Here is a 23145-nt window from a genome sequence, read left to right as displayed (position 1 = left end):
GCCCGCAGGGCGCCGCGCTGTGGTCGAGGCCCAGGGTCGGTCCTCCCCAGGCAGGGCTGCGGGGTCTGGCTGCGGGGTCTGGCTGCGGGGCTAGGGCAGGCCGAGCTGTGTGCGGGAGCTCAAGGCCGGAGCTGGCAAGGGGCTCCACTGTGGCCAGAAGCTTGGGACCGAGCCGCGGGGAGTGCGGGGGGAGGGCACCTGTCCCCGGGTGACCCGGGCCGAGGAAGGGCGGGCCGTGGGCGGCGGGCCCGGGACGGCGGCGGGCGGAGACCAGGGCCAGGCTGGGGTCGAGGGGGTGGGCGCCCAACGGGCCCGGCGCCTGGTGGTGGCGTGAGTCTCCAGGAGATGAGGCTGTGGCGAGGGGAAGTGTGTGTGTGTGTGTGTGTGTGTAAAGGGGGGCGTGCCTGAGGGGCCTGGGCTCGGGGAAGGGTACAGAGAGGGAACTTGGAAAGCCCAGAGCCTGGGAATGGAGGAGGTGGAAGGGCAGAGCTCTCTCCACCCCCTAGCCCAGTACTAGGAGAGAAGAAAGGACAGGGGACCCCAGGAGCTGGGGTTGGGGAGAGAGAGTGACCCTGAGGCAAGCGGACGCGACGCGATAGGGAGCCCAAGAGAGGAAAAAAGGGACGAGCACGTCTGAAACTGAGGGTTAGGTATTAGAAAAGGGCAAACAACAGCCATGCTGAGATGCCGCTCGCTGCTCGGAGAACCAAGTCTCAAATTTTGCTTCAGTGGCCTTGGCATTTAATGCATGAATGGCGAATGGCGTCTATGCTAGCTTAGGCAATGTGATATTTTCAGTAGCCCTGACCTCACCAGTGGCGCAGCCTTCTGGGCTGGCTGTTGGTTCCTAGCCGCAAGAACTCCTGCACCCACCATTTGCCAGGTCACCAGGCCTGTACACTGTCCCGCGGGAGCTGGAGGGGTCACAGAAGCCTTTGGCTGACGGGGTGTTTTCACCTCCAGTTTCACCTCTTATCTGTGCTCCAGGGAGGAGACTGAGGTCTGGAGTCTGATGGGAGGCACGTGGGAGCAGACAGGTCTCTCATCCTTTGGCCCAATTTCTCCCCAGCCCCAAGCCTGCCTTCGGGGCTGGAATCAGCATGAAAGGAGAGTAAAAAGTGCGGATTGTGCCCGAAGATAGTTGGGTCTGCTGTAAGCTCTAATGATGAAGGCATCGCCAAAAGGCCACTTAATTTCTCAGTCACCACAGAGGAGGGAATCTGACTTTCCTGAAACGATTTTAATTTTTAACTGTGTAAGTATTGACTGTAATGTATAATGTGTAATTATTGTATATGTAATGTATATGTATTGACTGTTGTGGGGAAAAAAAGATTTTGCCAATACATCTCTTCCATTTTTACCCATTTCCTTCACTTAGTTCTATTTTTACTTGGTCAAAGAAACACCTGTATCATATACCCAGAATTTCCCCCCTTAATTGCAAGTTAAAAAGGAAGAGATAAAATGGAAAGCATGCTGGAGCACTGTCTAGAAGGCATTATAATATAAAAAGAAGGGCACTGGGTTGGCTTCTGGGAGATCCGGAACCTTGCTTTGCCACTAATTTGTTGGTTAAGAGAGGCTATTTTTGTGCTTCTGTTTCTTCAGTAATGTGCAGGTGTAAGCACAAGTGACCCTATATCACAAAGTTCCTTTGGGGGAGATTAAAAAATTTTATTCAAATAAATTTTCCTTATTTATACAGTTTGATATTTAATTCACTGCTGTTTTAAGGTGATGAATAAAAGTCAGCATATATTTCCTTGCCCTGAGTCACCTTGATTCTCTCATGATACTCAAAGTACACTGTTGATGCCTAGCAGGCTTTGTGTTCAGTTTGTACCATTTGCAAATATAGAGAGGCTTACAGTGGAAGTGAGGGAAGAATGGCTGCAGGATTCTTGGACCAGAGAATCTCACACTTCTTTTTCCATTTTCGTTCTCATTAGCACACAACTCTTAAAAGTTGGCCTGGGCACAGCAACACTTTCACACATCCATACTAAAATCCATGCTAATCTTTCCCAGGGGATGTAATTCAGTTGAACTGACATTCTAATAAAATACTGGCAAAGACACAATCACAGTTTCCTTGCAATGCATAATTAAACTAGCACTGTGCAGTTGCTTATGCCTCAGATAATGGCTTCTTTACGTATTGTTGGTTATGAAATTTTAGGGTGTTCGTTCCTGGGCATTTTAAAACTACTCTTTTAAGCAAAGTAGTTATAATCTTAGTTTGTCATTGCTAGGAAAGCAACAAGACCTGTTTGCTTTCAGATTGGTTTGGGACAGTATTGAACATATCCAAATTTCCTTTGTGTTTTTCTGATAGTAGCTGAGTTCTCTCTGTCAGATTTAAATCATTGGTACAGATTTACATTTGTTTGGAGGCAGTTTGAGCCTATTATCCACACAGCATTTGGGGAAATATTAATTAATTAATATTAACTATTTTCTGAGAAGCCAAAGACAAGAGGATTTGCCTTGGGTAATGAAATACAGAATATTTTTTTCTGCTCTTTTATTCCAAAATGTTTTATACTTATAAAGCTACCCTGATTTAGCGCCGCCATTGATAACCATCTATAGAAATACTGTATACTTTTTGTTTCTTCACTTCACTTTTAGGTTATGGTTGCTGAATGTACAACACTCTTTAGTTTATGAATTAATGCATAGTTAAACTGAAAATTTCACCATTGGTAGTTTTGTGGCCAAGAAGACCTGGAATTTTGAGAAAGGTCTTGGAGAGAAAGAATGGGGTCCTTTGTGGATTCCTACACATTTTAGGTGAAGCTTGGGTAACTGTACACCACCCCCAACAATATAATGAGGTCATTTTTAGCAGTGCCCTGAGATGTTCTCACTCATGAGACATAATGTTATCAATTTTGTCCTTTGTGATATTAATAATCTATTTAGGAATGAAGGCTGAGTCATAGAGTGCCTCAGAAAGGAGGTGAAGCTTATTGATAGGGCTTGGAAAGGTCACATCATTTATTTGAGCTCAAGGCACCTAATCATCCTTGATTCACTCACAAGCTCTAAACTAGATTTATCCTCCAAAGGTGAAGTAGATCCTGGGTGCTTGGACCAATAAGGAGGGCATGGATTGATTCCTACAAATGGAAAGATAGTGTTTGTTTTTGAAGGATCTTTATATATAGCTTGATTGCTGTCAGCCAGAAGGAAACAAGAGGGTCTTCACCATTCAGGGCTACAAACCAAACAAGAAAGAATTTCTGCTCACTGTCTGCAAGGCTTCCATGCTTACTGCAACCTACAAGTACTTTTATTGGGGTTCTTAAAATTAGAAAAATATACTTCTTATTTTGCTTTCATTTTCCTCAGAGATTTAAATAAAGGTCTCCTCCATCCCAGAAAATAGCACCCTGTTTTGGTGGTATTAATGAAAATTAGGTCCAGGACCCAGAAGGGGTACATGTACATCTGGGAGCTGTGCAGAGTAAACAGTTAAAAGAAAATGTAACTCAAAAGAGATGTGAAGGAGCTATGGACTTTTAATGCATTGGAATTTCTCCTTTGTTTTCCAGTGAGGCCTGCTGACCCATGAGACCTGTGGTATCTTAAATATGGTTCCTGGCTCCCTACCAGTTGTTTTAATTAGGCAAAGTAGGCTGCAGTAACGAATAGGTTCCCAAATAAATAATGGCACAAAGAACAGTCCAAAGTTGTTCTTGGCTGGAGTGCAGAGGTGACTATTCTCTCTCTTGTAGTTTTTCTGGGACTCTGGTTTCTCCTGTCTTTGGCTCCTCTGTCTCCTAGGGGCTTATTATATTTTGTGTCTTGATGAAAGGGGAATAAAGCTGGGTACTAACAGATTTGAGCTCAGAGTGGCAGACCTACATTTTGTTCCCCTTTTCCTGGCTGGAACTAAGGCACCCTCATTTCTCTTCCTCCCTATGAGAAAGCTTAGGGTGTATAGCACACAAAAAGAGGAAATGGTATTGTGGTGCTCCTAACGGCTGGGTCACACCCTCCTGGATGCCCAGATGTTGTATCACAACAGCTAATGTTTATTAGTGCTTCCTAAATGCTAAGGGCTTCTTATACAGTGTTTTCACTTAATCTTTTCAATCATCCTGTGAGGTAAGACATGATTTCCTCTTCATAGTGATGAAATTGAGGTTTGGAGAGGTTAAAATACTTGTACAAAACCAAACAGCAAATGGAGAGCAGAATTCACACTTGAAATATTATTTGTCATGGACAGGGGTGCAAAGGCAAGCTCACAAGTATCTTTCCCACCTTTGCAAAGAGCTTAGTAACTGTTTTTCCTTCTCCAAGCCTTCCTTTAGAGATCCTGAGAGGGGAGTGGCTGGTGGAAGAATTGGAGGAGAGAGGTGATTAAATCACCTTTAATCTGTTTTAAAATTCTCCATTTTCAACAGCTTCTTTTTTTTTTTTTTTAACAATGCTTGGTACTGTGAGAGACACTGGCACCTTTTTGGGGCCAGCAGAGTAACAGAAAGCAACTTCTAACAGACTGGGTGGTGTGGTAAGGTAGCAATTGTATTTAAATTTCAGTATCAGTAACAGGCTGGAACCACCTAAAGCAAAGGAAGGAAGGGGTATCAGGGTACATTTTCACTGCTTCAACTGCCCACAGGGCTAGAAATGGAAAGTTTTATGTGAAAGTTTATTTTTACAACTTGAAATTTTCCTCTACTTTGAAAATTAAGACAGCCTAAGAGAGCCTTATATTTGGGCCAATATAGCAGCAAATTTATGAAGTGAAAAAGTGGAGATTTTCATGGTGTCATAAGCTCACCCACACTGTACATAAATTTATTGCTTAGAATGCTCCAAATTTAAGGTTTATTATAGCACAAGTATACTATGAACAAATTAACTTTGGATTTCAGAGTTTTTGAAATCAAATAGTATCTCTTCTTGGTGCTTCTGTAATCAGAAACAACAATGAAAAATTATGGTCTGAAAAGCTTCAAATTTTGTACCTACCTGGGTATAGAAAGTTGGAAACATCCATTTCTAATTAAGGCACCAATTTGAAATTTAGCATTTAGAATTTATTTTAAGCAAAATCAATATGTTGATGATTATTTTCAATGCAGAAGGATGCATAGGTATCTATAAGCTCTGAAATTCAATTAATAAAGATGTCATCGAAATGAGACTGAAAGTATATTTTTAAAGGTGATCTTCTAAACTTCTTCCTGGAGCTCTGTTTATCCTGACCTGGCAAGGCTGCTGTATTTCAATTCAGGGCTTCTTTTGCATACAGAAGTACAGACTTGCTGAGCTGAGCCAAATCTGTCTATCCAATTACCGGGTAAGAGAGCTGACTGTAGCTTTCGGCAAAACCTGTAATCTGTAAAACTCTATAGTATCAGTGACAGCCTAATGAAAGGGAAGGGCCAGTAGAGTGTATATGTTACTCGAATGATACACAGATGCATGGCTCTCTCTACAAATATCCCACTTCAAATCTAACACCAAAGAGCAACAAGATACATAGGGCCTTGAAAAAATATCATGTGCTGTGTCTACCATAATTTTTAGCTAGGATGACTTATAAAGGAAAAATTCTCAGCAATGTATTGGAAATCACTAAGCTGAATACTAACAAAAAAGCTTTTATTACATTAATTAAAAATCTGATTTAGCAACTCATCTCAACAGCTGTTTTACAGACTTTGTAATATTTGGTGACTTATGATTTGCTAAAATTTTCATTATATGTAAAGAAAATCAATCCAAGGGTAATATTTGATTATATTTTGTCCTACACAAATAATTTCAATCTAAAATAAAGTTAATTTCTACATACTTAGAAGCTAGATGCATAAATTATGCAGACTGTATGATACCACATATAACATTTAAAGACCGGCAAAATTTATTTATCATGGTGGAGGTCAAAAGAAGGAATATCTTTAGGGAGAAAGGAAGGCAGAGTGTTGGAGGGCTGGAATAGCAGATTTTTCAGGTGCTTATAATGTTCAATTTCTTGACTCAGGTTCTGGTTACACTGGTCTATTCATCTTGTGATAGTTTATTCAACTGTCCACTCATTTTGTGCACTTTTCAGTATATGTGTAGTAAGCCAATTCAAAAAGTTAAATATATATTAATCTGTATAATATGATATCAGTGTTTTAATAAATACGTTTACAGGTTGGTTATATTCAAGCCTGGTTTTATATTTGTAAAAGAGCTACTAAAAGTTTTATTAGAAACAGAAATTTAGATTACTTTCCTTTTTTTTTTAAACACAAATGTGTGGAAAAATTAAATTGATTTAATCTGTATTGGATTGCAGTAAGAAATTGAATTCTTTTTTTTTTCCCTCTCATTCATGGAAATAAAGGGAAGAATAAAATCAGGGCAGGGTATATTTAAGAAGATATTTTAATTCATGTTATCAGTACATCTTAAAAGAAACCCAAAACCTCTGTAAGTGAGGTTTTTGCTGGACCCAGCATTTTTAGTGGTAATGAAGTTCCATGGGTGTTATCATGATCATCTGGTAATCAATACCCAGGATATCTACTCCAGTAGAAATAAAAGCCCTGGTAAAATGTTTCCATTTATAGTTCCTTTTTTTTCTTGATAGAATTGGGAGTAGATAACAGATAACTTAGTAAATGTATATTTCTATGGCCAACAGCCATATAATTTTTAAGAAAGTATGCATTGATTTTCATTTTCATATCTCTTAAAACAATGTCAAGAAGTTTAATGTTAATTTACCCTTATTCCATAATGACATGGCACGTAATTTAATGCTTTTATTCATTCTACCAACATTTGTTGTCAAGGCAGTAGGAAACGATGCAGGAAACACAGGTAAGGCCTGCCAGGGGCCTACAGTCTGCACAAATCATTATTTATTTGACAAATGTTTATGTTTAGAGCACCTACTATGTGCCAAGCTTATTCTCAGTTTTGAGGACCTTGAAGAAGGGAACATCAAAAAAATTCTTTTCTTCATAGGGATTTACATTCTTTTGGGAGAAGACCAAGGAAACACTTTTGTTATGTTTGTTTTTGTTCATTTGTTTTTGAGACAGTCTCACTTTGTAGTCCAGGCTGGCCTTGAACACATTGTGTAGCCTAGTCTGGCTTGAATTTGAGATCTTCCTTCTTCACTCTCCCAAGTGCTAGGATTACAGGCAGGTGCCTTCATACCTCACTGATAACATGAAATGTGAGGTCTTCAAATATATATTTATAAAAATTGAAAAGTATACAGTATGAAGTATGTTTCTGGTATGCAGGCTAGAGTTCTACCTTCCTTTTTCATCTGGTCTGACAATCTCTGCCTTTTTATTGGGGAATTTAGTCCAGTTACACTTTCCACTGGTGCACATTTCCTATAAACCAGGACACTCTCTCGATTATGGACAATATCATCTTCAAAACTAGGAAATTAACATTGTTTTATTAATGCCATATGATCTTCAAACCTGAATCAAGCTTTATCATTTGTTTCAATAATATCTATCACATACAGCAAAAGTGTCTTTGGTACTGTGTTTTGCATTTAGTTTTCATGTCTCTTCAGTCTGCAACAGTTCTTAAGCTATTTTGATTTCCTAGAATTTGACACTCATGAAGTTTGAAGACTAGTTATTTTGTAAAATTATTCTTTACTATTTTTCTAATATTTTCTCATATGTTTTAGATTATTCATATTTGGCAAAGATACCATGGAAGTAGTGTTCTATTTTTCTCATTGCATTATATACACACAATTTCCATCGGTCCCATTACTGGTGATGTTCACATCGGTCACTTGGTCATGACGGTATCCTCCAGGCTTCTCTGATGGGAAGTTAATTTTGTCTTTTATAATTAATAAGTATTTTAGGTGGATGTCCTCCGGAACTAAGCAAATATCCAGTTCCTCATAAACTCTGAACTTAATCATTTATTTGTATCAGTAGGTACTCATCGTTTCTAGTTTCAGATAATAAATTATAATCAACCATGCTTAGTATTTATTTTGCATTTGAATTTTTTTTTTTGCTGGCCTGACAGGTTGTTTCTGAGTTGTTTTAACATGTCCCCACATTTCTTTGAGTACTTTCTTGCCTGCTAGTACAACACAAGTTCTAAGTTCAGCGATTTCTTTCTCTGGCACAATCTCAGAATCAGTCCTTTCTTTTCTCCAGTGAATGCCTTTCCCACTCCTTATGGCTCTGATTTGACATGCCAGACCCATCCTGTGTGGATCCTTCCTCACCTTGCTATCAGTTATTACTCCCAAATTTTCCATTTCCAGTGTTTTTTGTTTCTTTATGTAGATCTGACTTTCCACCCGGCTTCATTTCCTACAGCTTGAAGATCTTCATTAAACATATCTTATAGAGCAAATCCAATGGTGGTAAATTCTCTCAGCATCTGTTCGTCTCGAAATATTTTTAGTTTGCCTTCATTTTTGAAGGATATTTTTGCTAGATATATAATTCACGGGTAACAGTGTTTTCCTCTCTGCACTTTGTAGATGTTGCAGCATTGTCTTCTGGCTTGCACTGTTACCGGTGAAAAGTTGGAGGTAATTCTCTTTGCCTTGATTTTCACATGTGATTACAAAGCGTTTAGACTGTAGGCTTCTGTTTTGCTTCTTTTAAGAAAGGCCACTTGCCATTAACTGAGCTTTTTGGGTTGGCAGTTTTGTTTTTTCTTTCAAAATTAGAATTATTTCAGCCATTATTCCTCATAAAAATTTATTTTTGTGTCTCCATCTCTCCCTCCTTCGGAGCCCTGTTGGCATGCATAGCAGTCTGGGGAGCATTTTCCACCAGCCCCTGACTGGTCGGAACTCCAGGGACTCTCAGTCTTGTGTCCCTCTAGAGAATGCTGAGATTACTGTGCTCTGGCATTTGTTTTCTTATAGGCTTTGTGGCGTCTCATCCTCACATTGTCAACCAGCAAGTAGTGACTAAAGGAACCATGGGAGCTGTTTGGAAGCTCTTTATCTGTGCTGCCCACTACCTCCAATGCCCTGTCAGTGATGACCCTGGAGTCCAACCTCTCCTGCCTTCATGCAGCCCAAACACCACACTCCACCTGGGTTCTACCCTCTATCTGTGGTTTGGAAAGCACCTCCAGAAGACAGGGATATTATGAGGCCACCTAGAAATTTTTCTTTACTGTAGGACCATAAGCCTGTGTTGCTTATTGTCCAATATGAAAACATTTATTTTTTATTTTAATTTTTAGTACCAGGGATCGAACTCAGCGCTTGTGAGGCAGACATGGTGCCACTGAGCTAAATCCACAGCCCTAAAAAAAATTTATATATACTTAGTTTTATAGCTGTTTATGTGGTGAGCAGTGCTAATTTGAAACCAGTTGCTCATCATGGCCAGGAGTGAACACCGAGTAAATTCCATAGTATGTTAGCAAGTGATAAATGTTACAAAAAAACAGTAGAGTAAGAAGGAAGGGTACTGTGGGGTCAGAGAGGTATAATTTTAAATTACAAATCAGGAAACAGACATTACAATTCAGCATGATAAGTCTAAAGAGAGGGGGTACTTTAGGCACCTAAATGAAAGAAGGGGTGCCTAAGTGGTCTAGGGGTGCTTGAGGGGAGAAAGTCATATCTAAGACTTGAAGGATAAAGAGGTGTTAATTGGGAATGAGATAGGGTATGAGAGTGCTGGCATGTTTTCTCACATATTGGAAATAGAATATTTTAGAGATTCAGTGAGAGGCATTAAGAACACACAGAAGTTTGTCAGATATATGTTGTTTCCTACAGCTGGAGTGATGCTGTATGTTAAAGCAGAGACCAAATCGTAGAGAGCCTGGCAAGCCATTTAAAAAAGTATGCATTTTGACCTTTTGGCCTTGAAAAACCATTGAAAATTTTTAATCAAGTGTAAAACTCAATCACAACCTCTGGATTGCCAAATCCCCATCTACAGAATGAATACGTTGGAACTAATGGTGTTATTATTTTGTAATGAATGAGTCTACTTTTTACATACAACATTCAAGGTTTGTATCATATCAAAAGTCAATGTCAACTGTTTACTATAAGTTCTTGAAAATATAATGCTTTTCAAAAATATTTTGGATCACACATTTTCTGAGAGATAAAGTGATCTGAAAAAATAAAGGAAATTGATGGTGAAACTAAAAGCAGAACATAAAATTTTGATTTCTCAATTATTATCATTAAAAGATGTAAATGACTAAATTACAATAGAAGGTAGTCAATTGAAATGTGATATCTGTGAGTACATTAAGAATTTAGACAAAGTGAATGAAATGTTTATTTTAAAAGGTTAGTAGAATCACAAAAGAGAGACAAGGAAAAGAATAAAAAGAAAGCTAGCAAACAAGAAACTAGTCCCTTTATTTCCATGCCAGATGGAACAGATAGAAAAAAATTGCTTTTTCTATTTTTTCATATTATATTTGATGCAACTTAATTCAACAAACATTTACTGGCTTTCATACTAGGTACTGAAAAAAAAAGATGACTAAGACTGTTTTCATTCTAAAGGCATTTATAGACTTGGGGAAGCAGATGTTCCTAATTATTTGTTACAAATGGCAGAATAAAATGAATGGCTTCCACCTTGAGGTGGGAGAAAATAAAAGGGGAGCATTTAACCATATTAAAAAACACACACAATTGCTATGGCAGCCCCCCCCCCCACACACACATGGGTAAGTGAGCAGAAGACATCATAGGCAAGAACTAACCAATGACCTGATCCTGGACAAGGACAATGCTAAAGGACAGAAAGTAAGCCCATAAAGCCAGCAGATCCAGGGACAAAGTATGGACCTGGCCAGCAACTTCAGGGACTCCAGTGTTATCCTCCCCAAGTAACTGGGTGAGACATAACTGCAGGAGATCACTGCAGAGAGGGAGTGGACCCCCTTAAGAAATGTAAGCTGGTGCTGGAAAGGACTTGGGCCCGGCCTTCCATAGGGAGCAACTGGACCCTGTGAGTGTTGACCTTAAGTCCAGCAGTCCACTGGAACTCTGACCCAGTGGCCTACATCCAGCAGAGACTACAGGGCTGATCATGTTTCCCATCTACTAATCTAATCAAAAGAAGCAAAAAAAGATCACTGCGTATTGGTTAAGGGAACAATCCAACAGAAAGAGTTAACAATTATAAACATTCATGCACTAAACAATGCACTAAACAACTTCATAAAACAAGTACTACTAGACATAAAAGATCAGAGAAATATAAACACAATTATAGTGGAGGACCTTATTACCCCACTATCACAAATAGACAGATCAATTAGAAAAAAAATCAATGAAGAAATATCAGAGTTGAACAAAACCTTCAGACAAATGGACTTAATAGATATATACAGAGTGTTCCACTAAATAACAACAGAATACACATAATTTTAGGCAGCACATGAAACTTTCTCTAAGACTGCATACTAGCCAATAAAGCTAGCTTAAGGATCAGGGATTTAGCTCAATGGTTCTGACGCCTGCCTTGCAAGCGCAAGGTTCCAAGTTCGATCCCCGGTACAAAAAAAAAAAAAAAAGCAAGCTATCTTAAGTAAATGTAAAAGAATTGATGTTATACTATGTGTATTATCAGATCAATAGCACAAAGAACCCAGAAATCAATGACAAATGAAAGCACAGAATATATGCAAATGGATGGAAACTAAACAATATACTCTTAACTAAACAATGAGTGACAGTAGAAATCAAGGAAGAAATAAGACAGTTTCTAGAACTAAATGATAATGCCAGTACAACATACTGAAATGCATGGGACTCAGTGAAAGCAGTTGTAAGAGGGAAGTTTATAGCTGTGAATGCCCACATCACAAAAACAGAGCAAGTCCAAATAAATAATCTAACAGTGCACCTAAATGTCCTAGAGAAACCAGAACAATCCAAACCCAAAATTAGCACAAGGAAAGAAATTATAAAAATTGGAGCAGAAATCAATTTTGAGACCAAACAAACAAAGAATTAGTAAATCAAAGAGTTGATCGGGCCCGGGATTTAGCTCAGTGGTGCTGGCCGCCTGCCTCGCAAGCACAGGGTCCTGAGTTTGATGTCTGGTACCAAAAAAAAAAAAAAAAAAGAAAAAGAAAAAAAAGAAAGAGTTGGTTTTTCAAAAGAATAAACAAAATAGGGCCAGAGATTTAGCTCAGTGGTGCCACTGCCTGCCTTGCAAACAGAAGGTCCCGAGTTCGATCCCTGGTACCAAAAAAAAAAAAAAAAGAATAAACAATAAACAAAATAGACAAACCTTTAGCCAATTGAACCAAAAAAAGGAGACAAAATAATCAAATCAATGCAATTAGAAAGGAAAAAGGTGCAATCACAACAGAGACTGATCAAATAAAAAAGATTACTAACAACTACTTTGCAAATCTATACACTAATAAATTGGGCAATTCAGAAGAAATGGATAGATTCCTAGATAAACATGAATTACCAAAACTAAACCAAGAAGATTTAAAAACCCTAAATAATCCAATAACAGGCAAAGAAATTGAGGTAGTAATGAAAAACTGCCAATGAAGAATATCCCAGGTCAGGATGGATTCATTGCTGTATTTTAAAAAAAACTCCAGGGAAGATCTAATACCAATACCCCTCAGGTTCTTTAATGAAATTGAAAGGGAAAGAGTACTCTCAGAGTCATTCTGGGGAGATATCATTACTCTGATTCCAAAAACCAGACAATGATCTTACCATAAAAGAGAACTATAGACCAATCTCTTTAATGAATATGGATGCAAAAATCTTCAACAAGATACCTGTAAACAGAATGCAGTGAATAATCAAAAAGATCATAAATCATGACCAAGTAGGTTTTATCCCAAGGATGCAAGGAAGGTTCAACATATGCAAATTGATAAATATAACATATAAACAGAAGCAAGGACAAAAACCACATGATTATCTCAATAGATGTAGAAAAAGTTTTTGACAAAGTCCTGCATCCTTTCATAATAAAACACTGAATAGGTATAGAAGGACCTTATCTCAATTTGATAAAAGCTATTTATGACAAACTTACTGCTAATATCATTAAGTAGGGGGAAAAAACTCAAAGCTTTCCCTCTCAAATCAGGAACAAGACAAGGATGTTCATTATCATCACTCCTTTTCAACATAGTACTCAAAACATGAGCAAGAGTAATTAGGAAAAAAAGAAAGAAAGAACAAAAGAAAGAAAGAAAAAAAGGAAGAAAGAAAGAAAAAGAAAGAAAAAGAGCATATGTATTGGAAAGGAAGAATCAAATTATCATTTGCAGATGACACAATCCTCTACATAAAAGACCCAAAAAATCTACCAAAAGACTCTTAGAATTAATAACCAAATTCAATAATGTAACAGGATACAAAATCAACACACGAAAGTCAATAGCATTCCTGTATTCTAATAATGAACCCAGTAAGAAAGAAATTAGAGGACCAGGGATTTAGCTCAGTGGTTCTGATGCCTGCCTCGAAAGCACAAGGTCCTGAGTTTGATCCCCAGCACCAAAAAAAGAAAAAAAGACTCTGTCTCAAAAAGAAAGAAATTAGAAGAAAATACCATTCACAATAGCAAAAAGAAAAATTAAATACTTAGGAATTGACCTAACCAAGAAAGTAAAAGATCTCTACAAAGAAAACTAAAGTATTGAGAGAATAATTCAAAGAAGGTAACAGAAAATGGATATTCTCTGCTCCTGCATATGCAGAATCAATATAGTCAAAATAGCCATACTTCCAAAATTTATATACAGATTTAACACAATCTCAATCAAAATAACAACAACATCCCTCACAAAACTGGAGAAAACAATCCTAAAATTTGTATGGAATCAGAAGAGACCCAGAATAACAAAAGTAATCCTGGGTAACAAGAGCAAAGAAGGAAGCATTACGATCCCAGACTTGAAGTTACTTTACAAACATACAGTGATTAAAAACAGCATGGTACTGGCACAAAAACAGACATGAAGATCACTGGAACAGAAAAAGAGGATGCAGAAACAACCCCAAGCACATTCAACTAGTTCATCTTTGACAAAAGGACCAAAAACATACACTGGAGGAAAGACAGTCTCTTTAGCAAACGGTGTTGGGAAAACTGGCTTTATGTACATGTAGAAGACTGGATTTAGATCCATATCTCATACCATAAACTACACTAAAATCAAAATGAATTGAAGAACTAAATGTTAAAACAGAAACACTTAACCTGCTGGGAGATAAAATAGTTAAAACTCTTGAATTCATAGATATAGGCAAAGACTTTCTGAACAGAGCCCTGGTTGCACTGGAAATAGTACAAAGATTCAACAAATGGCATCATATCAAATTAAAATGCTTCTGCACAGAGGAAAAAAAACCCCAACAGAGTAAAAAGACAACCTACAATGGGAGAAGTATTTTTCAGCTATTCTTCAGGCAGAGGACTAATATCTAGGATATATAAAGAACTCAAAGAAATTAGACTCCAGAAAATAAAAGACCCAATTCAAAAATGGGGATGTGAAATGAATAGACACTTCCCAAAAGAAGTACAAATGGCCAATAAATACATGAAGAGATACTCAACATCACTGGTCATTAGAGAAATGCAAATTAAAACACTTAGATTGCATTTTACCCCAGAAAGAAAGGTCATCATCAAGAAATAAAATAATAAGAAATGCTGATGAAGCTGTGGGGAAAAAATGGAAATTAGTTTGAAAATATTTGAAAAACATAAAACTAGAAATTCCATTTGACCCATCTATTCCCCTTCTAGACATCTTCCTAAAAAGAGTTAAAGACATCATATTACAGTGATACATGCATACCTATGTTTACAGCAGCACAATTCATAATAGTTACATTTTTGAAGCAGCCTATATATCCATCAACAGATGAATGCATAAAGAAAATGTGGTATTTACAGAAAATGCAGTGCTACTATACCTTAAAGAAAGGTAAACTTGAATCATTTGTAAGAAAATGGATATACCTTTAGACAATAGTGTTAAATAAATCAGAAACAGAAGCTTAAATATCACATGGTTTCTTTCATACGAGAAATTCAAATTACAAATAAAGAGCAAAATAAAAGATAGTGGGAAGTAGGGAGATAGGTCTTTCTCAAATGGGAAGGAGATCAAGAGATGAAGGAGGAAGGAGGGAGAGGAAGTAGAGGGGATGAAAAAGGAATTAAGTTGTGTTATGTACATGGACCAACTCCACGCAGGGAGTGTAAGCATTATGCACTGCAAGCATGCACTAATTAAAAAAATGCTAAAAGGAGGGAGGTAACCCGGCCTGAAAATAAAAGGTTAATAAACCCTAAATTGAGGACACAGAACTCTGACAGAAAAGTTTGGACTAAAGCACAATTTGAGTAGGTCTTGGGTAGTTGGACAAGGTAGAAAGATTATTCTAGGTAAGACATTAAATGATAGATGGACAAAGGGATGTTTAGAAAATACCAAGTATTCTTGCATTACTGAAGTTGAAGCAACAAAATGAGATATATTTGGAGAGAGCAGGAAGTGCTGCAGTCCTTTCCAGATCTTCATTAGAAAGTCAGTTATCCCTCCCCTAAATGAGTGAGTGTGGGCTGTTTCTAAGATCACAGCTGTACCCTCTTTCAGAAATTTGTCCTCAATGGAATGAGATCCATCTGAACAGAAAGCTGAGCTACTCTTCACCTTTAGCACATAATTGAACAGCTTTCTTTGCCTCAATGTGATATGTATTCTGGGAAAATTCATGTTGCAGAGCTCCTATGGATCAGGCTGAAGCTAGATTCCAGCCAAGACCACATCCTTGCTCAGTTTCTTCCCTTGTCCTGTTCCACTTGGTCTGCTTTTCCTGAGAGGTCCACACATTACTCCTACCTGAATCCCTATGTCAGTGACTTGGAGTGAGATGGATTGAACCAGAAAGGTAAGTAGAAGCAGGCTGGGGAAATTTCTGAACACCATGCTCAATTTTGATTTTGTTGTTGAGGCTGCAGGAAACTGACCACTGAAAATTTTTGGATAGGAGGGGGACTTGCTGTTTGGAAAGGGAATTCTGAAGAAGTTTAAGTGAAAATGAGATAAAAGCACTGCAGAGGTAGAAATTTTAGGACTTGATAAATGACTAGCTGTGTGTGTGTGTGTGTGTGTGTGTTTGTGTATAGGAGAAACAGAGAAAGAGAGAGAGAAAGGATGGTCTTGAAATTTCTAGTGAGAATTGTTGAATTTGAGGTACTAGAAGACAACCAACATGAAAATATCTAGCAAGCAGGTGGAAATTCAACCTGTAGTTCCTGACAAAATTGGAATGGAATTTAAGGAATTATTACTCATTAAGTTCATGTGTTTGGCATTATTGTGCTTTACTGACACTAAGACAAATAACATATTGTCTGTGGAAGGCATCAAAATGTTATAAATATGTCAGTAGGAGAGGTTAGCAGCGTACTGCAGTAAATACAACATGGAAGTAGGATAATTCATTAGAACTAATAAGCAGTTCACCAAAGTGGCATAACCTACATATCCAAAAATCAGTGTTTCCTTGTACACCTTTAATAAATACTTAGAAAATGACGTAAAAATTATCTCATTCACATTAGTCGTAAAATGTATCAAATATCCAAGAATAAAGTAACTGGAAAAGTATAAGACCTTTTGAAAAAAATCTGTAAACATTACAGAGAGGTGGAAAAGAAGATCCAGATAAATATACAACCAAAACCATGCTCCTAAATAGGAAGGCCATGTTGGAACAAGCCAGTCTTTTCCCAGTTAAGCTCTTGAATGCAATGAAATTTCAGTGGGGATTCCAGTGGAATTTGGGGGAAATTTGTCAAATTTATTCAAACATTTATGTTAAAAATAAAGTGCCCCCTCCCGAAAAAATTGCCTATGCTAAAATAAAAAAATATTTGGAAAAAGAAGAATGAACATGGTTGTTACCCTCCTAGATAGGAAAGTAAGTTACTGTGATTTAAAGTTCATGATATGGGCATGGAGATGTAAATTTCGTGCAACACTCTAAGTCCTACCCAGATCTAAAACAATATGGCAATTAAATATATAAAAAACCTGTCTCAAATTCATGAGGAAAGGAAGGATTACTCCATAAATTATGTGAGGGTATTTAGCTTTTGGAGAAAAACATGTACATCACCATGTACAAGAGACATAAATACATAAATATTTTCATATGTGCTATATAGCTGCTGTATTATTATATTATTAATCTATGTAGGGAAAATGCCTTAAATGAGATATGAAATCTAGAATCCATGAAAATAAGAGATATTACCACCTAAAATTTTAAATTTCCATATTGTTAGACGCTGGTAAAAAAAAAAAAGGCAAATAACAGTTGGGGAAAATGTATGCAATCTAAGAGATGGTTAAATGTTGTTAATAGTCAAAGATCTTTTACACAGCATCAGGCATATACAATATAAAATGGAAAAATTATAAGATCAGGCAGAAAATATAAATGACCAATAAACACAAGGGGAGAAATTCAACTCCATAATTAGAGTTGAAAATTAAAGGCCCTATTTTTTCTACTAGATTGGCATTTAGTCAAAATATATACTTAGAATTAGCAATTTGTCTATTGTACTGTGCACACATACACACCTTTACTCTTACTGATTGACATTTGACTTTTTTTAATATTGCCTGTAAGAATTATAAAGTTTATTGTTTTATCAACTAGAGCAAACTTTGCCTATGTGGTTTCTGGGTTTCCACTTGTTTTCTTCTGGTTACTTTGAAGTTTTAATTTGAAAATATTTAAATCTTTTATTGCTCTGGAGTTAATTTCATTGTAAGGAAATAAGTAGTAATTCTGCTAAGTTTTTCAACTAAGTCTATTTTTCAAACACCTTTTATTAAACAATGCATTGGCTAAAATGCCTTTTTTTCATAGACTAAATCCCTGTATATATTTGGGTCTCTTTTTGGATTTCTGTTTCATTGCTATTTCTGTTCACTACCACTATAATACTACCATAAGTATTATGACAAATAGTTTCTTAAAATGGTGGACTATCTTTTAGTATTCCTCTCTTTTCAAGTTTCTCTTAGCTATCCTTACATATTTATTTTTCTCCAGGAACTCTTCAATTACTTAGCTTTTTTGAAGACTGGCTCCTTTCAATTGCAGATATTTTAGTGGTTTTGATTCAAATATATTTAAATTTAGAAATTCTATTATTGAGATTACATTTTTGACATTTTCTATTCAATATCAAGATATATCTTTCCTTATTCATTAACATTATGGTCCTCAGCAGAAGCCTGACATTTTGTTTTCTTCTTTGGGGTGTATATATGTTCTACATAGGCCTTTTGAAATGTATTCATAGGCTTTTGCTGTTATAGATAGTACTGTGAATTAAATCTATTATATTTTTTACACAGCCATTGTTTGTGATAAAAGCTATTGATTTTTGTATAATTATGCCATAACTACTGGGTTCTTGCAGGGATCGTTTCAGTTATAGGTTTTTGGTTTTTTGTTTGTTCAACATGTGAATTTTTTAGCCTTCTAGATAAATTCAGTCTGTTTAAATTCTTTTAAAGCAAAAGAAAGAAAGAAAGAAACTACTTCCAAAATTCAATTTCAAAACTAGCCAGCAGTATTCCATAAGTTGTCTCTGCAAAGAAAAGTACAAATCGATCTTGTGAAGATTATGCAAAAATACTGACAAAGTTGTAACTTACTAGATTTTCCTATATATATATCTTTAATTTTTTATACATAGTGACATATCATCTGTTAATGACTACAAGTTTGCCTTCTTTCTTGTATTGATATCTTATACTTTGTCTAACTGCATTATTTGGTATTTTGTGAATAATGGGAAGCTAAAATTTCTTTTCTTGTTCTTCACATCAAGGGAAATTTTTCTTATTTTTCACTGTGGAGTATGATGCTGAGATGAATCATATCACCAAGGAATCATCCATTCTTATTTTGCTCATAGTTCCTTTCAGATAGGAATATAATTTGAATTTTATAAAAGGTCTTATTTGTCTTGAAACAATAATTAGAATTTGTCTTATCCTATTTATGTGTTCTTTAAAGTCAAATTCTTAATGTTGAATCATTGTCACATTCTTTTGTCCTACATTTATTTTTCTATTACATTTTTTCCATACTTCATACTTTTACACAATTTCTGTAAAGGAGATTAGGCTCATGTTTCTTTTTGGTGGGCTTCTTTGTCAGGTTTCTTATCAATATTTTGTTGGCTTTAAAAAAGGTATTTAGGCTTCTTCTTATATTTTGGAATCATTTAAATGGACTAGATTTATCTGACCCATAAAAGTTGAAAAGATCCACTCTTTGAAAACCTATAGCTGGAAAAATTCTGGCATAAGATCCATTGAAGGTAAAATGGCTGACTTTGTACATAGGCTTATAGTGATTTTCCTTTTCTTTCTAGTTTTCTAAATTTGGGGAATTTTTGGAAGCACAAATACTTTATATTTAAATTTGAGATAAAAATGAGAGAAAGGGAGGAAATGAGAGAAGGGAAAAGATAGTTTCTGTAGCATGAATGCTAGTTAGGAAAATTATTTAGGCAATTGTTATAAAGTTCAGGAAGGAAATGATAAGGATATATATATATATATATATATATATATATATATATATATGCATGCAATGGTTAAAAATGGAGGAATGGAGCCAGACATGGTGGTGCATGCCTATAATCCCAGGACTGGGGAGGCTGAGGTAGGAGAATCATGAGTTTGGGGCCAGCCTGAGTAATTTAACACATTCCAAGACAGCCTGAAATGCATAGGGAGACTTTGACTTAAAAAAAAAGTGGGATAAAATAGGTAGAGTTGATAATTAATATCTTCAGGCTGGATGAAATCCCAGAGGAAGAAGTCACTCATGGAGATGAGGGAAAATAGAGATGAAGGCAGAACCTTAGGGCAACACATAAGTGACACTCAATAGTTAAGTGGGGTACACGTGAGAAAATAAACCTAGGTGAGATGAGACTAGAAATTCCAGTCTTAGTAAGAGATCCTATGGGAAAATCATCAAAGGAGTTGGAAGAAAAGTGAGAAAACACACTGCCCTGAACCAAGAAAGAAGGGGGCCCAGAAAGAGGAGGTTGTCCTTGGGGTGCAGGGCTGCATGAACATTACTTAGACTGAGTTGATCATTGGCATCCTTTGAAGGAGCGGTTGTAGGAGAATAACATGGGATGAAAAAAATTTTTTCCCATAAAGAGGATTGTAGGATAAGGAGAAGACCCCATATTTTAGGATAAGTATAGTAGCTTTCTGTTATTTTGGAGTTCTTGATGACCATAACTGTCAGTGAGAAAGCAATTTATTTCATTACTACACTGGACCCAGCTGAATCAGACAGAGAATAAAGGATATGTGTGTATATTTTTTCCATCAAGATCTAAAAAGTTCTCTACATTGGTCTGAAATATCAGGGAAACATTTATTTCTAGACTGTATAATTTGTGTGTAGGCAGTTTATCTCTGTTTCTTAAGCAGTATCACCCATGGAAAATTGACATTAACTCCTTCAAAATTAATGGGAAATTGGGCCAGGCGTGGTACTGCAGGCCTGTAATCTCAGCACTCAGGAGGCTGAGGCAGGAGGATTGCTGTGAATTCAAGGCCAGCCTGGGCTACATAGTGAGTTCAGGGCCAGCCTGAACTACAAAGCGAGACCCTGTCTCAAAAAAAAAAAAAATTAATGGGAAATTATCCACATAACTTGAAGTTGAGTGTACACTGTCCTTATGGAGAAGGGAAAACAAAAATAGGCACTGCTGTTTTGTTCTTGGAGAGCCAAGTTCCTCAGCAAATGTGCCAAGGTTCATTTTGCCAGTTCCTTGCAAGTTGGCAGCCTTGTCTTGGCCTCTCATTGTGAAGGTGCCCTGTCTTTGGAAGTTGGCATGGGCATGATGTAGTTGGGGAAGTGCAGCCTTAGTCATGGGCATTGCTTAGGACCTGGGAAGGCCCGGACTGCCTTTGACCAATGGGAAGAGGATATGCACTCCCGTTTTTTTCAGGCTTTCACAAATACCAACAGCTGTTTCCTGGATGGTACTACTTACTTACATGCTGTAGACCATCATATCCTATAGGTTTCAGCTGCTGCTTTTCTGAAGCAATAAAGTTATTCTCTAGCCTTTGTAATTAAAGCAGAACTCAAAATCAGTTTTCCTGGCTGAAAGCAGTCTCTCCTAGCAGCTCCCCACTCAGGTACCCCCCCCCATAACTACTGACCTGTATTCTGCTACAGATGAGGCAAACAATAAGATTCTTGCTATCAGAGTCCTGTGACATCCTAGTTACTTAGGAATCTGCCTTCCTTCAAGGCTGACCTCCCCCTGGTACTGAAAAGGTAGACAGTCATATTCCTGTAAATGAAGTTTTCTAACTCCTGAGGAACTATATTTTCTGAAAAGATAGAGATAAAATTGAGAACTGTGTTCTGTAAATAAAGTTTATGACATTGTTCTCATATGATTCATAAGACATTGTCTTCTTACAAGGCTAAACTACAAAACTGTCCACCTCTGTCCTGTCCTGGTAAACTAACTTGCTACATCACTAAAAAGACCACCCGCCTTCAAAAAAATGTATAAAAACTAGAACATTTCCTTGTCCAGCACTCAGTCTTTTGAACAGGAGTCCATCTGAGTCAAGGTGAACCTAATGAAGTCCTCCTGATTCTCACTGGTCTCTCCTGACTCTTGAAGTTCTGTAACATAATCACTATAGACATATTCCTGTACGTATTACATATCTGTTCTCCAGAAAGCCCCACACATCAAACATGATACTTGCAGCATTTTTCTAGTTCAAAATAGCAGAATCACTTTCACTGGAGAATATTTATTTGAAATTAAATGTGTCTCAAAATATTAACTATTTTCAAGGATGATGTTTAGAAAGCTTTTCTAAAAGACTTTCAGATTTATTCTTGAAATGAGCATACTTTAAAATTTTTCTTGTTGCTGTGGTTATTATTATTGTTATTATGCCAAGGATCAAACCCAGGACCCCATGCATCTTTGAGCTTCATCTACAGTCCTGATGTTTAACAATTTCATATTTACCTTTCCTTTGCAATGATGAATAATAGTGAACTCAATTTGGGGCTTATACTACTTCTTGCAAAGGAAATTTATTTTTTAAAAGCATATGCTTTCCCATTACTAGGATGCATGAAGACTTTATGAAGACAAATTTTAAAAAATCTGATTAATGTAATACAGGTAAGCTTTATTGGAAGTGCAAAAAAAGGTGATTAGCAATTTGACAAAAATTTGAGAAAAGCCAGAAGTTTATAGCTCTCAATTACAAAGACAATTGTGTAAACAGTTGTGTTTTGGTGTCATTCTGCACTGTCAGAAGCAGGTTTGAAAGGTAAAAATAATTCCCTCCTTTTCTGCAGAGTTCTGGGAAATGTGGCATTTTGGGGCACGGTTGAAGGGGTTCTGCTTGTTTCTGACTGTTGTCCTGAAGTTGTGTCTAACTACTGGTCTCCAGCAGGCCTCTTGTTTATGTAAAGCATATAACTATGTAGACAGAGGCATCCCCCTGCTTCTGAATGGAAGGGGGTTGCCTGGGTCTTGGGCAAGGGAAGGGGTGGTGGTGGTAGTGGTACAGCTTACATATGTCCCTAAGCAAGATCTATGTGCTTTCCTTCTGCTCATTGTTTCCACCAATAAAAAGAAGACTGCTAGCAGTCTGTGAGGCTGAAGCAGGAGGACTGCCTAGGTGAGCCTGGGCAACTGAATGACTTAGTGAGATCCTTTCTCAAAAAAATAAATAAATAAAAAGGGCTGGGACTGTGTAGAGGGGCTGGGGTCAATCCTGGAAAAAAATTGGAGTTTCTTCATTCACTCTTCTCAGGAGGGCTTTGTTGAAACATTGTTGCACACATTTGGTTTTTGAAGATACTTCTGTACTTAGCCGATTTGCGGAATTAACCAGTCCTGTAAGTGTGGATCAATGACCAGAGCCTTATCCTATAGAAGAACAAATGCCTGCTACAAGCAAGGACAAGATAAAGTTACATACAAACACAACAATGAACTGAAAGAGGCATTCAGAGGAAGGGAAAGAGCCCTGAGCATACTGAATTCCAGAAATTTTAAGTTTGTCATTTATGTATTTATT

The 23145-nt window shown here is 37.1% G+C and overlaps 1 long non-coding RNA gene across 2 annotated transcripts in view; it reads left to right on the top strand.

Annotated features, from left to right (window-relative positions):
• The first annotated feature begins 287 nt into the window (after nucleotides 1-287).
• Nucleotides 288-23145, top strand: part of LOC110344500 (uncharacterized) — a 92508-nt gene continuing 69650 nt past the window's right edge. Inside the window, exons 1-3 of one of the 2 annotated variants that reach the window (XR_015439174.1) lie at nucleotides 288-1255; nucleotides 8498-8548; nucleotides 15737-15904. This is a non-coding gene — a long non-coding RNA (uncharacterized LOC110344500). The remainder of the gene's footprint in view (nucleotides 1256-8497; nucleotides 8549-15736; nucleotides 15905-23145) is intronic. The other variant, XR_015439173.1, reaches the window with a different exon arrangement.

This window comes from Heterocephalus glaber, unplaced genomic scaffold, assembly GCF_053883595.1.
Source record: "Heterocephalus glaber isolate CG9 unplaced genomic scaffold, H.glaber_assembly_v1.0 deba00001472, whole genome shotgun sequence".
Taxonomy (NCBI): domain Eukaryota; kingdom Metazoa; phylum Chordata; class Mammalia; order Rodentia; family Bathyergidae; genus Heterocephalus; species Heterocephalus glaber.
Note: the sequence above shows the minus strand (reverse complement) of the source record. Positions and strands in the feature narration are given on the sequence as shown.